At 33.6% G+C, this 18,866-nt stretch overlaps 1 long non-coding RNA gene across 1 annotated transcript; it reads right to left on the bottom strand.

Annotated features, from left to right (window-relative positions):
• Positions 1–9,156: 9,156 nt before the first annotated feature.
• On the bottom strand, positions 9,157–13,110 carry LOC125670454 (uncharacterized). The gene is made up of 3 exons (XR_008801200.1): positions 12,718–13,110; positions 11,789–11,855; positions 9,157–9,535 (listed from the first exon to the last, which is right to left on the bottom strand). It is a non-coding gene; the product is annotated as an uncharacterized LOC125670454 (long non-coding RNA).
• Positions 13,111–18,866: the final 5,756 nt, after the last annotated feature.

The following is an 18,866-nucleotide window of genomic DNA, read 5'->3' as shown; positions in this document are numbered from 1 at the left end:
CTTTACAAAATATTTCCCTGTAAAAAGTTATTGAGATCGACCGATATCGACAAAAAATCGACTCTACAGGCGAGCCATTATTACCATAGGCCTATTTCTTGATATCAATCGATAGATCTCGATAAACTGAACAACTTTTGTTCAATATGTCCTTACAAAATATTTACCAGTTACAAGTTTTTGAAATCGACTGATATCGACAAAAATCGACTCTACAGGCGAGCCATGAGGCCCACAGACCCATTTTTGGATATTGATCGATAGGTTATGACACATTGAACAACTTTTGTTCAATAATGCTTTTCAAAAAATATGTCGTTTTAAAGATATGAGGTGTCAAATATTTACGATTTTGGCCCTTAAAATCTCTAATTACGTAACATATGACCTACTTTTTGATTTGATAAGATCAAGCTCGTTGAGATGAACATTTCCGCTTCTACAACTTATTATAAAATATTAATAGTTTCTGAGATATTCTCAAAAACATTTGGACCCTTCTGAACCCCTAATTTAAAGGGCCAGCCCGTTTTGCTTGATATCGTAAGAAAGGCCTTGTCATTTGAAACATTTTTTGCTCAACAAGTATTTAGAAATTCTTTACCGTTCTCGAGTTATCTCTACAAGAAATATTTAGGGGCCAAACTGTAGCTCCCTAACGGGGCCACATAGGGAAAAAACGAAATGTACATATTGTTTAGATTATCATTCTGAACAACTTTTGTTCAATAATGCTTTTCAAAATATTTGTCGTTTTCAAGATATGAGGCGTCAATTATTTATGATTTTGGCCCTTAAAATCCCTTATTACGTAACATATGACCTACTTTTTGATTTGATAAGAACAAGCTCGTTTAAATGAACATTTCCGCTTCAATGACTTATTACAAAATATGAATACTTTCTGAGATATTCTCATAAACCTTTGGACCCTTCTGGGCCCCTAATTTAAAGGGTCAGCCCCTTTTGCTTGATATCGTAAGAAAGGTCATGACATTTCAAACATTTTTTGTTCAACAAGTATTTAGAAATTCTTTACCGTTCTCGAGTTATTTCTAGAAGTAATTTTTAGGGGCCAAACTGTAGCTCCCTAACGGGGCCACATAGGGTAAAAACGAAATATGCATATTGTTCAGATCATCACTCTGAACAACTTTTGTTCTTTATTGCTTTTCAAAATATTTGTCGTTTTCGAGATACAAGGGGTAAAAAATTTATGGTTTTGGCCCTTAAAATCCCTTATTACGTAACATATGACCTAAATTTTATCTGAATAGATTTGGATTGTTGAGATGAGCATTTTTTGTTCTTTGACTTATACCAAAATATTAAAGATTTTTGAGATATTTGATCTAGACTTTGAGCCCTTCTAGATCCCTAATTGAAGGGGCTAGCCCCTAAATCTTGATATTTTCGAAAAGATCTCGTAAATTTGCACAACTTTTGTTCTACATGTCTTAACAAAATATTTGCAAGAAAAAAGATATTGGAGAGCAAAGGTCAAAAATCGCCGAAATCGGCGAAAAATTTTGGTATCCATTTTTTCAGGTCCAAGCGAGCGTTTAGGCAAATCGCCTCCGGTAAAATCGAATCCCCCACAAATCTTCTAGAATGTTTACTCTATCTTGTGTAGAAATTTCAAGACTCTAGCTTCAAAACTAACGGAGGAGATGTGTGGACAACAAGGCCCTTCAAAAAGTCACTAAAAGAGAGATAACTCCTGACCGGAAGTGACGTCAAGCACGAAATTTTGCAAGCAAAGTCTCGTCACCAAAAGACATCTTTCCTGAAAATTTCGTGAAAATCGATCGAGAAATGGCTGAGAAAAACGCGTGTACTACCAAGGAAAATAATAATAATAATAAAAATAATAATAATAATGAAGAAGAAGAACGCGAACAATAATAGTAAGGTCTTCCGCAGGAGACGGAAGACCTTAATAATAATGAAGAAGAATGCGAACAATAATAGTAAGGTCTTCCGCAGGAGACGGAAGACCTTAACTAGTACTTATTGTAACGGGGACCGTTACAAATGTTCCCCAAACATTCCCCCATTTAGCAAGTGGTGTCATTTATTTCAGTACAAGTTGTTTTGACCATTGCAAAAAGTGAAACATGTGAATATATAACTATTTTATAACGTTCAGTCCATTTCATGCTAATACAAATCAGTTATACAGATCTGAGAGTTTTCTGCACGTGCACGTACGTGTATGCACGTGCACATACATAATTCGACCATCTCGATACATTAGAAGTCTTACTATATGAGTACAAGAGAAGTTTCACAACTGTTCAATGAAAAACGAGAAATTAACGGCAACTCAAAACTACAAAGACCGAAATCATTGCACGTGCATACACGTGCGCGTGAGTACCACACAGCAATTTTGTTGGTGCTATTCAATAGACATTTGAACAATATATTTACTACATGAATTTGGTATCGATTGCTTTCCTCTTAAGAAAGTTATTGGGATTTCAAAATCGTCCAATCAGAATTAAGCGCACGTGCATGCGCGTGCAGGGAAGTGATTTTGAGACTATTAGTAAATTGAGAGGCCCAAAACATACCTACAACCTAATTTTCAAACCTATTCATTGCAATCCCAAAATGTTATAGACCAATACTTAAATTTAGACGTCAAAAATCACAATGCACGCGCATTCACGCACACGCAATTTTGATAATGGAAAATTTGTTGACATCATTTCATAGACATTCATATCATAGATCCTCAGGGTAAATTTGAATTCATTTCAGTTTTTAACTCAATAGTTATGACCATTTTAGTACCCAAAAAATAAAAGAAAAGATATGCACGTGCATACACGGGCACATGAGTATGACTCAGCATCAATGTTGATGTCATTCAATAGACATTTGATGGATATACTTACAGTATAAATTTCATATTGTTTCCATCATTTATAAGAAAGTTATGGCGATTTGAAAATCGTCCAATCAGAACTTAGCACACGTGGATGCACGTGCCGGATGGTAATTATGACTGTACGCTTTTGTTAAGAATATCAAGATACATATACAATACAAGATAGGAAAGATTTTGACAAAAAACAAAAAAGTTATGGTCATTGAATTAATTGAATATTCAAAAGTCAATGCACGTGCGTGCGCATGCGCGTTTTCAATTTTTGAAACTTAGATTTGTAGATATTTGTAATCTTTACCTATCCTGTAAATATCATCAAATTGTCTTAATTTTCATGAAAGTTATCAACGGTTTTGTATTATCCAATCAAATTAAAGCACACGTGCATGCGCGTGCAGAATTGAAATTTTGACGATGCCAAACGGTTAAGGGTCTCAAGTTATACCTGCAATATAAATATCAAACGATTTCATTGAAAAATAAAAAAGTTAGACGCATTCCAAAATTTGTAAACAAAAAATCCAATGCACGTGCATGCACATGCATGCATTTTCAGACAAAATGACGTTCGTTCCGCACATCTACAAAGAGTATTCTATTATCCTAAAAAGGTTTAATCTTGATCCCTTGAGTAGTTTATGAGAACACTCGTGGACAAAAAAGGGTGACAAGAATAGAGAAAGAATAATAATAATAATAATAAGAAGAAGAAGAAACAGAGTAAAACCAATATGTTCCCAAACTTTGTTTGGGGAACATAATAATAATAATAACTAGTACTTATTGTAACGGGGACCGTTACAGATGTTCCCCAAACATTCTCCCATTTAGTAAGTGGTGACATTTATTTCAGTACAAGTGGTTTTGACCATGGCAAACTGTGTAGCATGTGAATATATAACTATCTTATAACGTTCAGTCCATTTCATACTAGTTCAAATCAATTATAAAGATCTGAGAGTTTTGTGCACGTGCACGTACGTGCATGCACGTGCAGATAAATAATTCGACCATCTCGATACATTAGAAGTCTTACTATATGAGTACAAGGGAAGTTTCACAACTGTTCAATGAAAAACGAGAAATTAACGGCAACTCAAAACTACAAAGACCGAAATCAATGCACGTACATACACGTGCGCGGGAGTACGACACAGCAATTTTATTGATGCTATTCAATAGACATTTGAACAATATACTTACTATATGAATTTGGTATCGATTGCTTCATTCATAAGAAAGTTATTGGAATTTCAAAATCGTCCAATCAGAATTAAGCTCACGTGCATGCGCGTGCAGGAAAGTGATTTTGACACTAACAATAAATTGAAAGGTATCAAAGATACCTGAAACCTAATTTTCAAACCTATTCATTGCAATCTGAAAATGTTATAGACCAATACATAAATTTAGACGTCAAAAATTACAATGCATGCGCATTCACGCGCACGCAATTTTGATTATGGAAAATTTGTTGACACCATTTCAGAAACATTCATATCATAGATCCTCAGGGTAAATTTGAATTCATTTCAGTTTTTAATTCAATAGTTATGACCATTTTAGTACCCAAAAAATAAAAGAAAAGCTATGCACGTGCATACACGCGCACGTGAGTACGACCCAGCATCAATGTTGATGTCATTCAATAGACATTTGATAGATATACTTACAGTATAAATTTCATATTGTTTCCATCATTTATAAGAAAGTTATGGCGATTTGAAAATCGTCCAATCAGAATTTAGCACACGTGCATGCACGTGCCGGATGGTAATTATGACTAAACACATTTCTTAATAATATCAAGATACATATACAATACAAGTTTGAAAAGATTTGGACAAAAAACAAAAAAGTTATGGTCATGGAAAGAATTGAACCTTCGAAAGACAATGCACGTGCGTGCGCATGCGCGTTGGCAATTTTTGTTACATCGATCTGTAGATATTTGGCATGTCTACTTATCCTGTTAATATCAACAAATTTTCTTAATTGGTATGAATGTTTTAAACGGTTTTGTATTATCCAATCAAATTGAAGCACACGTGCATGCGCGTGCAGAATTGGAATTTTGACGATGCCAAACAGTTAAGGGTCTCAAGTTATACCTACGATATAAATAGCAAACGATTTCATTGAAAAGTAAAAAAGTTACACTGATTCCAATGGTTGTAAACAAAAAATCCAATGCACGTGCATGCACATGCATGCATTTTCAGAAAAATGACATTCGTTCCGCACATCTACATATGCTATGCTATCATCCTAAAAAGTTTTCATATTGATCCCTTGAGTAGTTTCTGAGAACACTCGTGGACAAAAAAGTCCCAAGAAGAAAGAAAGAATAATAATAATAATAATAACTAGTACTTATTGTAACGGGGACCGTTACAGATGTTCCCCAAACATTCCCCCATTTAGTAAGTGGTGACATTTATTTCAGTACAAGTGGTTTTGACCATTGCAAACTGTGTAGCATGTGAATATATAACTATCTTATAACGTTCAGTCCATTTCATACTAGTTCAAATCAGTTATAAAGATCTGAGAGTTTTGTGCACGTGCACGTACGTGCATGCACGTGCATATAAAGAATTCGATCATCTCGATACATTAGAAGTCTTACTATATGAGTACAAGAGAAGTTTCACAACTGTTCAATGAAAAACGATAAATTAACGGCAACTCAAAACTACAAAGACCGAAATCAATGCACGTGCATACACGTGCGCGTGAGTACCACACAACAATTTTGTTGATGCTATTCAATAGACATTTGAACAATATACTTACTATATGAATTTGGTATCGATTGCTTCACTCATCAGAAAGTTATTGGGATTTCAAAATCGTCCAATCAGAATTAAGCACACGTGCATGCGCGTGCAGGGAAGTGATTTTGAGACTATTAATAAATTGAAAAGCCGAAAACATACCTGTAAACTAAATTTCAAACCTATTCATTCCAATCTAAAAATGTTATAGACCAAGACTTGAATTTAGACGTCAAAAATTACAATGCATGCGCATTCACGCGCATGCGATTTTGATAATGGAAAATTTGTTAACACCATTTCATAGACATTCATATCATAGATCCTCAGGGTAAATTTGAATTCATTTCAGTTTTTAATTCAATAGTTATGACCATTTTAGTACCCGAAAAATGAAAGAAAAGCTATGCACGTGCATACACGGGCACGTGAGTATGACTGAGCATCAATGTTGATGTCATTCAATAGGCATTTGATAGATATACTTACAGTATAAATTTCATATTGTTTCCATTATTTACAAGAAAGTTATGGCGTGTTGAAAATCGTCCAATCAGAATTTAGCACACGTGCATGCACGTGACAGATAGTAATTATGAGTATACATATTTGTTAAGAATATCAAGATACATATACAACCCAAATTTGAAATGATTTTGACAAAAAACAAAAAAGTTATGGTCATTGAAAGAATTGAACCTTCAAAGGACAATGCACGTGCGTGCGCATGCGTGTTTGCAAATTTTATCACATTGATCTGTAGGTACTTGTCATGTCTACCTATGCTGTAAATATAATTAGATTTTCTTTATTAACATGAAAGTTATAGACGGTTTTGTATTATCCAATCAAATTGAAGCACACGTGCATGCACGTGCAAAATAGAAATTTTGACAATGCCAAACAGTTAAGAGTCTCAAGTTATACCTACGATAAAAATATCAATCGATTTCATTCAAAAATAAAAAAGTTACACTGATTCCAAAGTTTGTCAACAAAAAATTCAATGCACGTGCATACACATGCATGCGTTTTCAGACAAAATGACATTCGTTCCGCACATCTACATATTCTATACTATAATCCTAAAAAGGTTTCATCTTGATTCCTTTAGTAGTTTCTGAGAACACTCGTGGACAAAAAAGTCCCAAGAAGAAAGAAAGAAAAATAATAATAACTAGATGCGATCTCGTTGCGAGCAACGAGTGGGTCTTCCGTCCAATTTTAGATGTGATGAGATAAGAATTTGACTGAGATTTTCATTCATGAATAATGATACAAATATATTGTCTAGACGTACAATTTAGCTTCGGTAATGTTTTACAAATATTGATCATTTAAGATCAATTCTATGTAAAAATCAAAGAAATCAGATAGGGTCTGGCCACTCAATGTCACCGATTTCTTTGATTTTCACAGTATTAACTTTACTTGCACCATCTTACATAATTTCAACCCCACCACCGAATTTCTACCATCCGTTGCCATGGAAACCGACAGCAGTCTATGAGGGCTAATTGAACTGCAAAATTCAGTCCGTTTTGCCCATGTTTTGTCCTTGTGGTATATAAAAAATTGAAAAAAGACAACTAATTTTCTCCATAAATCTTGATTCCCCATAAAATTCCCTCCTTATTTATGATATCTATATCCACCTATAGTAAAGAATGTGTTACTGACCGCTGTACCAATGTATTATAATTTAACACTTTGCCAAAAAGTGATTTTTTGTTGGATTTCGTTGATGAATTTTGATAATTTGGAAAATACATACAGCATAATCAACTTTCATCAAAGAATGTCCATATCAAAGACTCTTAATATATATAAAAAGATTAATGGTGAAACGCAGTGCAATAGATCTATTGTAGTACGAAAACTGTAGATTTGGGCATTTTGCCAAAACGGGATTTTTTGTTGGATTTCGTTGATGAATTTAGATAATTTGGAAAATACATACAGCATAATCAACTGTCATCAAAGGATGTCCATATCAAAGACTCTTAATGTATATAAAAAGATTAATGGTGAAACGTAGTGCAATAGATCTATTGTAGCATGAAAACTGTAGATTTGGGCATTTTGCCAAAACGGGATTTTTTGTTGGATTTCGTTGATGAATTTAGATAATTTGGAAAATACATACAGCATAATCAACTGTCATCAAAGGATGTCCATATCAAAGACTCTTAATGTATATAAAAAGATTAATGGTGAAACGTAGTGCAATAGATCTATTGTAGCATGAAAACTGTAGATTTGGGCATTTTGCCAAAACGGGATTTTTTGTTGGATTTCGTTGATGAATTTAGATAATTTGGAAAATACATACAGCATAATCAACTGTCATCAAAGGATGTCCATATCAAAGACTCCTAATTTATATAAAAAGATTAATGGTGAAATGTAGTACAATTGATCTATTGTAGTACGAAAACTGTAGATTTGGGCATTTTGCCAAAAATTCATACTAATGGCAAATAATACAACCTACACCATTTTCAGTTAAAATGAACAATATGAGCAATTGATATTTCAAAAATAAACATGGAGAAGTTTAACATATTAATAAAAATTAGTTAGAGTGATTAAAAAAAACCATGTAAACATAAACTGTAATCCAGTAGGACCCCCCCCCCCTCCCCAAACACCAAGTAGATTTTGCAATCATTTCCATAAACGAGCTATATTACATGCACTGTATTGTCATGTAAACTATTATCAATAACTATAAAAAGTCTTCTCAAGATATTGGGTAGATACCAATAACTTGTTCATTGTACTGCCTTGTATTTGTTGACCTTTGACCTGGAAATCATTAGGGTCATCTACTATTCATAACCAACCAACATATGAAATATCATAATTGAACAACAGGCCCAAGATATTGGGGGGACACCATTGCATAGAGTACTAGCTACATTGCACCTAGTCATTTTTAATTGATTGATTTATTGATATTTTCCGCCACACTCAACAATTTTTCAGTTTTCTGGTGGTGCCCAGTGTTTATTGGTGAAAGTGAGAACCCAGATACAATGTACCTGGGAAGAGACCACCGACCTTCCGAAAGTAAATTGGGAAACTTTCTCACTTAATACCAGCGCGAGCCGGATTCGAACCCGCGCCGACTGAGGCCGTGTCATTTTGAACGCTATGCTCCAACCACTCGGCCACGGAGGCCCCTGCTATTTTTAATCTTTTGACCTGAAAATCAATGGGGGTCATATACTACCAGTGACCAACCCCTGTATGAAATATCACTATCAATCAAAGGGTTCTGAAGAAACTGGTCAGACATCAATTGTACAGAGTATTGTATTGCACCTGGTGACCTTTGGACCAGAAAATCAATAGGTGTCATTTTCTACTGCAGAAACTGCATGAAACTTTAAAATTTATTGAAGTTTGTTCAGTGTTACTGTAATCTATGTTCACATACCAGTAATTAGTAAATTTATAATATTAACACAGAACAACTCATTTTTGCAAAGTTGTTTATTCAACAAACATGGATCACAATGTTATCCAAACAACATAATCATCTTTTTTTAAAAATCATTATAATAGTGATTTTCCTTCAACTGTTCAGTAATGAATCCTTATTCAGTAGGCTCACATAAGACACTTGCAGGTTAATTTTGCAATGTTTTAGTTACATTAGTCTTCTGACACCAAAACTTGATCTTAACTAAGTCATGGTGTTTCCTTAGAAGAATAGTTTACTGAATCAGGATGGACTTGTGTCGTGAGGTGTGTTCATTGACTGTAAAACTCGCAGTTTTTTTTTCATTCTCAAGAGCTCTTCTTTGTCTTCTATATCACATAAGAGTCATGGAATGCATCTTCTGCTCTTCAAGTTCTAAAAAATGTGTTGAACAAATATTGAAAAGTTCATCTTATTTTTCACATTTTCATACAGTACACACCTAATTCAATTTGATTAAACTAAATTTACATGTACAAGATCATTCATGATGCTAGAATAGTAATTTTACCACTTGATTAATTACGTAGTTGATAGATTATCATGCCCGCCCACCCGCCCCTCAAAAATCATCTGTGAAATAACATAGATTTATATATCTGGCATTAAATTATGCACTTCTGTTGACAAAAACTCGTTTGTCATCAATATATTTCTCAGAAAATAAAAATTAAAAAATAAAATCTTCCCACAGTCTGCCCCATACTTTTTGGTGACCCAGGATGATAATCTTACTAATTAAGTTGAATTGGCCTAAAGGATGTTATGTTTTGATACAGTTTGTATACATGTGTTTATGCTGTATTGAAGAGCTATTAATAGTGTTAATACTCATAAATTAACAAGATGTCCACAAACCTTATTGGTTACCTGAGTATTAATCAAATTTAAAAAAATTCAAAGTATCACTATAGCTCTAAGGGCTACAAAATCCATGTTATACACTATATGACTCTTTTGGACCCACATTCACAACCCTGTGTTTTCGAAATTCGCAATTTTGGTACCCCTTTCTGTTTTTTCTTCATAAGCATTCAGCTTTATTTAAGGTAGTTCCACCCTCCTGTGATGTCATAATATTTTGCGGAGTCAATGATTTAATAAGATTTATGCATAACATGAACATAAATTGTTTTCGAGTCTTTTTCAATAGTTATTGTAAAATATCTTGTATAACCATAAAATATTTCAAACGTATATGAATAATCAATGAGCTACATTTTTCACAATGCTATACGAGTTATTTCCCCCTGATTACAGGGAGCGCGCATCACATTACTGTCATTCGATGGTGTCAAGTTAGGAATAAATAGAAAATTTGCAATTTCTGATTGCAATCAATTGCCAGTTAAGGAATTTTTTTAAGAATTAAGTGTAATGACTTGAAAACAGTATAACTGAACAACATTTCTTAGTCACTGATTACATGTATGTGGCCCATGTGTGTTTTTCTTGCAAGCAATGTATGGTCATGATGTAACAAAGTATGTAAATAGTAATTAGTCCTCAATTTCTTTAGATCAGAATCATGATGTGCTTAGTATATCAGCAATTCTTCATTATTAATTTCTATCAATATTTTCGACAACCAAACACAACAAAACATGCAATAAGATATGCCTAAAACACTTGTACAACCAACGCATACATGTACATTATCAATTTATCGTTTCACAATGAACAACACTACTTGTTGCTAAATGTACACCAGATGCCAATAAACAAAACATGTTAATTATCTTGAATTGGCATCTTTAGTGTAAAATTTTTGTTAAAATTTACTTGTTAAGAATTTTCAGGCCTTATTATGAAGTCCCCCCCCCCCCTCCTTATCACATGTATGATTTCATTGTGCTCTTAATTCTAGGTGTCTGTTGTTTTAAAAACAGACTACTACTGAAATCCTCAGTATTAATTACATAATTTGGACACAAATAAATGTCAAATACACTTATACCCCCCCCCCCTTCCCCACCTCTACAATTTAATGAAGTGTATATCTGAAAAAGTTTTCTCCATAAAATTGAAGAAATCAAACCCTGGTTTTAAAACAAAATTCTCAATTTTGGTATAGAGCATTTTTAAAAGTTTTAAAAGGGACTTAATTCCCCTTGTCCCAAAGATGCTTAAAAGAAATTTGAAAAGAATTGGAAGGGTGGTTATCAAGAAAAAATATTAATGTTCAATTAACGTCTTATGATGACTGACGCACACAAATAGCAACATGTGGTCACAGTGACACTTGAGTGATTCTCAACATTGACCTAATTAGAATTAATCATTTTTACAAATGATACTGAGCTCATACACATGTGTACATATATATGTGCGTCATTGACAACAAAACAACTAGTCTTTTTGAGTATGCTAATTAAGTGAAGTAATAAATTTTTCTTAGGAAGTTGTGATGAAAACGTTTCAAGTCATCATGTCGCATAAAAAATGGATGGTCTCCTGTGATTATTCTAGAGAATTCAGTTTCCATGCAGGCTCTATAACCAAGAAACTAAACCCAATGTACCACATTCCCCACATCTATTAATTTGTTTTAGGATTTATAATACTGGGATTCAAATTTGAATTTCAAATTATATATTCAATGTGTATGTATTAATGCTGAATATTTACCTCCTCAAAGTCAGCAACTTGGTCAACTCCATCTTTAGGTGATTTGCACAGTATGATGCTCATACAGCTGTAACACAGAAAAGCACACATTAATTACATAAAATAGTGGTCATGTACTTTGGCCAAAATATGTGATTATTGGATGAAAAAGTAAGAATTCAAAAGTATTTGAATATTTACAATTTACATTTAATATTTTTTGATTTACTTCAGTTGACAGGACCTACATGTATTAAAATTTGAGGGCCCAGTTACAGGACCCAATTCAAAATCATCAATTTTTCATCATTTAATTTTTCCAAATCAAGTGTCCTAAAGTTCATAATTACAGAGATGAGAAAACTTTAAATCATAATAGTATTTGTGTGATTTCTTCTGTAGATTAGAACCATCACATATTAATTAGTGGGGGTTACCACAGGTAAACAAACTTGAAAGTAGCCTGGTTCACCAATATATATGATTTTAACAATCTTTATCTAGAATGCACACAGGCATTCACATGTTTGTTTTTATTGTAAACTTGACAGTCAGAGAGAGAGAGAGAGAGAGAGGGGGGGGGGGTCATCACTTAGGATTACATAAATTAAGCCTAGTCCTTTTGAAAATGTCCACATGAAACATGATTTTATAAGTATTCCCCAATTTTTACAGATCCTGAACTCTGTGTAAATGTGATAGGAAACTCCCTGAGTGAATGTTAGGCTGGGGACATACTTAACTAGTATTCTATATTGTACACCCATGCAGTAAATGACAGGACTACTTACAATGTTCAGTCTACATGTATACCACTATAGCTGACTAGCCTGGCTGGCAGTATAAAATAAATTGGGGTTCTCATATGTTTACTAAAAGCCAAATTTTCTGATACATTTTATTCAGCCTTTACTTTAGAATTTGGATTCTAAATCAAATAGAATACTTACGTCAATACAAGTTCCAACACGGCAACATGCAGGGCTTTTTCTATGAATATGTCTGTCAGCCTTCTGTTTCCCTGGTCATTTTTTTAGTCGGATGTGATGCAATAAAGCGTTAAATTCCACACAGCATTTACTTTTTCTACGAATACGTAGACGATTGGATGCTAGAGTCCGGTGACTATGGCAAAGATCAAACGGATTTGTATTCCATGAAATAAACCGGAATCCTTTAGCACAATTGAAGATAAATATCGTGGTAGTGAATTAAGTGAACAAAGAGCATCTGATATTGATAAACTTCTGAAGAACAAATTGAATAAAAACTCAATTTCCACCTCCTGCCATACTGAAAACAAATGAAGGCTGTTCATATCTCCAATACAAGAGAGTGTTACAAAGGGCAATAACTATTTCTGGTGTATTTTAGTTTGTGCACCAGAGGAAACTACTGGTTTATGTGTTTACCTTTGGTTTCTCCACATATGTGTTTCTGTACTTTTTTAAAGTAAGATTCAATACATTTTACTAGCATGTGAGTTTACACCAAATGACTGGGCAAATATATTTTATCCCTCTCTAAAAATTACATATATGAAACCCTTATACATCATAAAAATAATTATTTTTATTGTTTTCAAGGATTAAATAAATACAAAAAAATTTCTAAAAGCTAGAACCTAGCTCAAAATAATTTTTACAATTGTTGTTTTTATAAACAATAGCGTTTAATTTTGGTTTATTCAAAATATAACATATATGTGCATATCTTGTCCAGCTGTTGTTAGAGGATCGGTTTCCATGGCAACCATTGCTAAGTCAAACCTTTGCATGCCCTTTTTGTTTTATATCTATCATAATATTGTTACACACAAAGTTTCATAAAAATATGTGACATACCGTGGCCACTGAATTTTGATAGTTACATAGAATCAGTCTTAAGTGCTATAAATTAAAGACTCTCTGTCGCTCTCGGCAACTAATTGAAGGGGTCAGCCTTTTTTTCGACAAAAAAGTTAATAATGTTATATTTACTGCGATACAAATTCGACTGATCAGGCGAGTCATGTCGCCCGGAGGCCTATTTTCTTATATATCATTGTAGATATATCTCGCAAAACTGAAAAAATTTTGTTCTACATGTCCTATCAAAATTTTCTTGAGAAAAAAGTTATTGATTGCGACATTTATCAGATTGTTAAGGCGAATCATAAGGCCCGTGGGCCTTTTTCTTGATATCGTTTGAAAGATCTTGCGAAACTGAACAACTTTTGTTCTACATGTCTAATCAAAAGATTCTCGAGAAAAAAGTTAGTAAATATGACACTAATCAAACTGTTCAGGCGAGCCATGAGGCCCGTTCGCCTTTTTGATGATGTTGTTCGAAAGATCTTGCAAAACTGAACAACTTTTGTTCTACATGTCTAATTAAAAGATTCTCGAGAAAAAAGTTAGTAATTATGACACTAATCAAACTGTTCAGGCGAGCCATGAGACCCGTTCGCCTTTTTGATGATGTTGTTCGAAAGATCTTGCAAAACTGAACAACTTTTGTTCTAGATGTCTTATTAAAAGTTTCTTGACAAAAATGTAATAGATTGCAACAATAACCCAGTTATTCAGGTGAGCCATGATACCCGCAGGCCTATTTCTTAACATCGTTAGTTAACGCTTGCGAAACTGAACAACTTTCGTTCTACATGTCTTGTCAAAAGTTTCTCGAGAAAAAAGTTATTAATGTTATTGATTGTGATACAAATTCGACTGTTCAGGGTAGCCATGACGCCCGGAGGCCTATTTTTTGACATCATTAGATAGATCTTCCAAAACTGAACAACTTTCATTCTACATGTCTTATCAAAAGTTTCGTGAGAAAAAAGTTAATCATTGTAACAGAAATTCAATGGTTCAGGCGAGCCATTAGGCCCATGGGCGCATTTCTTGATATGACACGAAAGATCTTAATAAACTGTACAACTTTTGTTATATATGTCTAAACAAAATATTTACGAATAAAAAGTTTTGATTTAAAACGTGGAAAAAAATGGGCACTTTTTAAAACTCCATTTTCGACCCCTACCGAGCTTCCATACTAGGCACTTCCGGAAATTTTGAAAACCGATGTGCACAACTACAACATGTCGTCTAACATCACTGAAAATTTCAGCATTTTAGGTTTTGTCGTTTTTGAGTTTTTGTCCGGACAAAATGGTCATCTGAAAATCGATAAAAGGGGGATAACTTCCAACCGGAAGTGATATTTCAAACATCCAAAAAAAGATATAAACTTCAGATAGCAATGCATCAACCCTAAAAATTTGAAGCAAATCGATCTAGCCATCTCTGAGAAATCCTCTGCACAAAATCGGTAAGGAAAAAAAAAAGAATAAAAATAATAATAATAATAAGAAGAAGAAAAGTGAAAAATCAACAATAGAATAATAGAAGGTTCTTCCGCTGAAGACGGAAGACCCTAATAATAAGAAACAGAGTAAAACCAATATGTTCCCAAACTTTGTTTGGGGAACATAATAAGAAACAGAGTAAAACCAATATGTTCCCAAACTTCGTTTGGGGAACATAATAAGAAACAGAGTAAAACCAATATGTTCCCAAACTTTGTTTGGGGAACATAATAAGAAACAGAGTAAAAAGAATATGTTCCCAAACTTTGTTTGGGGAACATAATTATAAGTTTCATTTCTTATATCCAAGGATGTTTGTCTTCTCCGTACAACTGGTTATAAATATGACTGGAGACAGAAAGCAGATTTTTGTAGGGATGATTAAAATGCGATTGAGGCGCACCTGCGCGTCTGAATTCAACCGAAAGCAATATTTAGCAGCTGTCTGCAGTGGGAAATGGAACCCACGTTTTTGAACCATTCAAAGGTTTTAGAAGGCAGGTATTCATGAAATTGGATACTTCATTTATTATGACAGAATATCAGTAGTTTCAATAACAAAATCCATATTGACTTCTATCTCAATGTTAATGCTATTAGGGTCCGTGAGTCATGTATTAGCTAATCTTAGATTATGTAATCCAGTCCGATATATGCACTATTGGTACATGTACATAACATGTTTTAAAAAATTGTGATTTTCAACAAACACACTCTAAGTTACCATTGGTATAAAAGTCACCCCCTTTTTCTACGGTTACCAGTGCTGATAAGTTGTCATCCTGTGCTTAAAAATATAACACAGGATTTCCGGCAGCAGCGACTCTGAATTGAAGACAACTAAATCTCCATCAAAAAATGTCAAATTTGCACAGCAGGTGCCCGTTTCATTCATCAATAGTATACCCCATGCACACAGCGATCGGAGCAAGATAATTGACGTAACTGGTGATTTACTTTCCCTTGGGTCTATCGTGATTTCTGCCTGTTTCATCAGTGAAATATGAGGCGCGTGTGGTATTTTTAAATTGAAATAACTTTGTAGAAAATCAAGATATTTCCACAAAAATTGTTTTATTAGAAAGAAGAATGATGAAATGTGCTATTTCAATTACTTATTAATCCTAAATTTATCTATACCTTTATTTTTAAATCGCTAATCATTTCAAATTTCATATGAGTGAGATCTTTGGTTTTGTGAAAAAAATACTCACGGGTGATTAGTGTTTCAGATAATGTCTCCTAATCTTACAGGGGTTGTGCGTATTCAACCTTTCTTCAAAGCAGAGGTAACACATTAAGAAAAAATACTGGTTAAAACAAATAAATAAGACTAAAGTCTGACTGGATACTATGACGTTTCAAAACGTGTACACAAATCATACAGAAATCATCCATGTAACATATTACAAAAAATTAAGCTAAAACATTTCCTAAATTTTGGTTCTAAAGAAGATGTAGGCCAAATATCAAGGTCGCTATGTATAGTGACGTTGAATTGCAAGTGCTCAAAATGCTCAAAACGGTAAGAATATCTATTGACAAACTTAATATGCAGGACAGAACACAAATTTATAGTCAACGCTTTAGAAGCATGCAACAGAATTATGGCCTACGCCGTCAGAGCCTTGATATCCTGCTAAGGAGGGGACTGTCGTAAATCGTGCCAGAAATATTACTTCGCGTGTTGGGCCCTTAAAACGAATAATTTGAAATCTTCCGTGTTAAGGAGACATTTTGATGTTCATATGAGTGACCTTGACGGGCATTCACCATGAATTATCTGAATTTCTCTTTAGGACATGACTTAAAACAAAAAATCTAAACTCTATGCAGAAATATGAAATATCTTAATTGGGTTAATTTACAATAGGGACATTAAATCAAGAAGTCACAGAGTTATTTATGATGCTTATGAATGCCAAGGAAAGTCCATCTAACAGTTGCGCAAGACAGGAGGAGTGGGCGGTTATTGTGAAATATGCGTATTGTAAAATCGAGGTGAAATTTTGATACGTCTTTTGGATGTATTAAGTGTTAAAACCCCCGGTGTATGCTATGTAGATGGGTGTTTATACAAATATTTACGATTTCCTAGCTCTGTAAGGCAAAAATACATTGTTGATATGTATTTAGATGTAATTCAAATTGTGAAATTTACAACTTCCTTCAAGGTATCACACCGGTAATTATTTTCACTATATATTACTATAGAGAAGAAAAAATCATTAAAAATCAGTTTACATATTTGATGTGGTATAACACAGTCAGAAACGTTCTATGTTACCTATCTCGTCTGCCGACACCAGAAAAAGAACACCCTACGGGGCATTTTCGAAAATAAGTTACCCGCAAACAAGACTACCCTCATTTCCACGTGTTTTTCACATGTGTGTAAACAGCCGGAGTGCACCTCAGGAAGTAGCCTCAGCTACCAACTCCAAATAGTTCCTTTGTATATACTTGGTTATTTCTACAAATTACACAAAATTTCCTAATCAGGGGTACAAAAATTAAGAGAAAAGAAGAAGAGGAAATGAGAAAAATCGCGCAAGGAAAAAAATATTTTCTTTGAATATATGGAACTACAATTGACTAAGTTCATTTTGATTGGACAATTACCTGAATCATTGTGAGGTAGTTCAGACAGAGATAAGAAATTCTTGACACCCAATTTATCAAAATACAATCTCTAACCGTTACACCGGAGAAGCTTTCTGCAGCGTAACGGTTAGAGAATATCTGATTTTGATTAGATTGTTGTGACACCATAATATATATTCTCTTGAAAGAAATTGTGTGGATTGCAAACAATTATAAGCAGAGGCAGACATTTGTTGCTTACTGGGTGAAACATCTTTAGGCTCACTCAAAAGGTTACCTGGGAATTGAAACTGGGTAAAATTCATGCAAGGCATGTCGATAAATGTTTTTAAAAATGAGTTTATTAGCAGTGCAGAATATGCTGCTTAATGTCTCTACAGTTTTAGTTTTCATGAAACAAAGCGACGTGTTAACTGATTAAGTACATGTATGCTCCATTTAGACCGAACTGTTTCTCCATAGCTGCTCCTTGAGTAATATTTCCCCTGCTAAGAAACTGATTTCTTGAATTATTGTTTACCAAGAAAGTTAACTCTAGAGTGCCATTATCAAAATACTGCTTTCATCGAGTATTATAAAGTTTTACAGTAGACATTTTTATAATGTAAATAACTGTTGCCAAAAAATTGATACTCTGGCCTATGCCAAGGTACTGATTCAGGAGTTCATCCCAAAGTTTGTTTTTCATTTCAAATGATCAAAATCTACAGTCTTGTATGTTTAAAAGGTTTTCCAAAAATAAGGTTATATATCATGACAAAAGCTCATAATAGAGAATTCATACTATGTTTTAAAAAACAAAAAATTGAGGTGTGTTGTTGTTTATGAATTTTTCAATATAAATGGATATCAATCCACGTTTATCATATATATGTGACATTTCAAGTATTCTTTAGGTAAAATGCGTCATCAAAATTTGTGACTACTATTATACAAAATTTTGATTCTTTAAATTACAAAATTAACATTTCACTAGTTTGTTTTGTATGCATATCAAAAAGACTCGAGTGTTTGTTTACATAACACAGAATTAAAGCTAAAATATTGCCCTTATCCTTGCATCCAGAATGTCCAAATTTTGGTTGTGAACATTAAATGAGTAATATGTTTAGTTTTTAACATCAAACCTGATAAATGTCTTTTCAA

Source organism: Ostrea edulis, chromosome 3 (assembly GCF_947568905.1).
Source record: "Ostrea edulis chromosome 3, xbOstEdul1.1, whole genome shotgun sequence".
In the NCBI taxonomy this organism is placed as follows: domain Eukaryota; kingdom Metazoa; phylum Mollusca; class Bivalvia; order Ostreida; family Ostreidae; genus Ostrea; species Ostrea edulis.
This window is presented reverse-complemented; position numbering and strand designations above follow the sequence as displayed.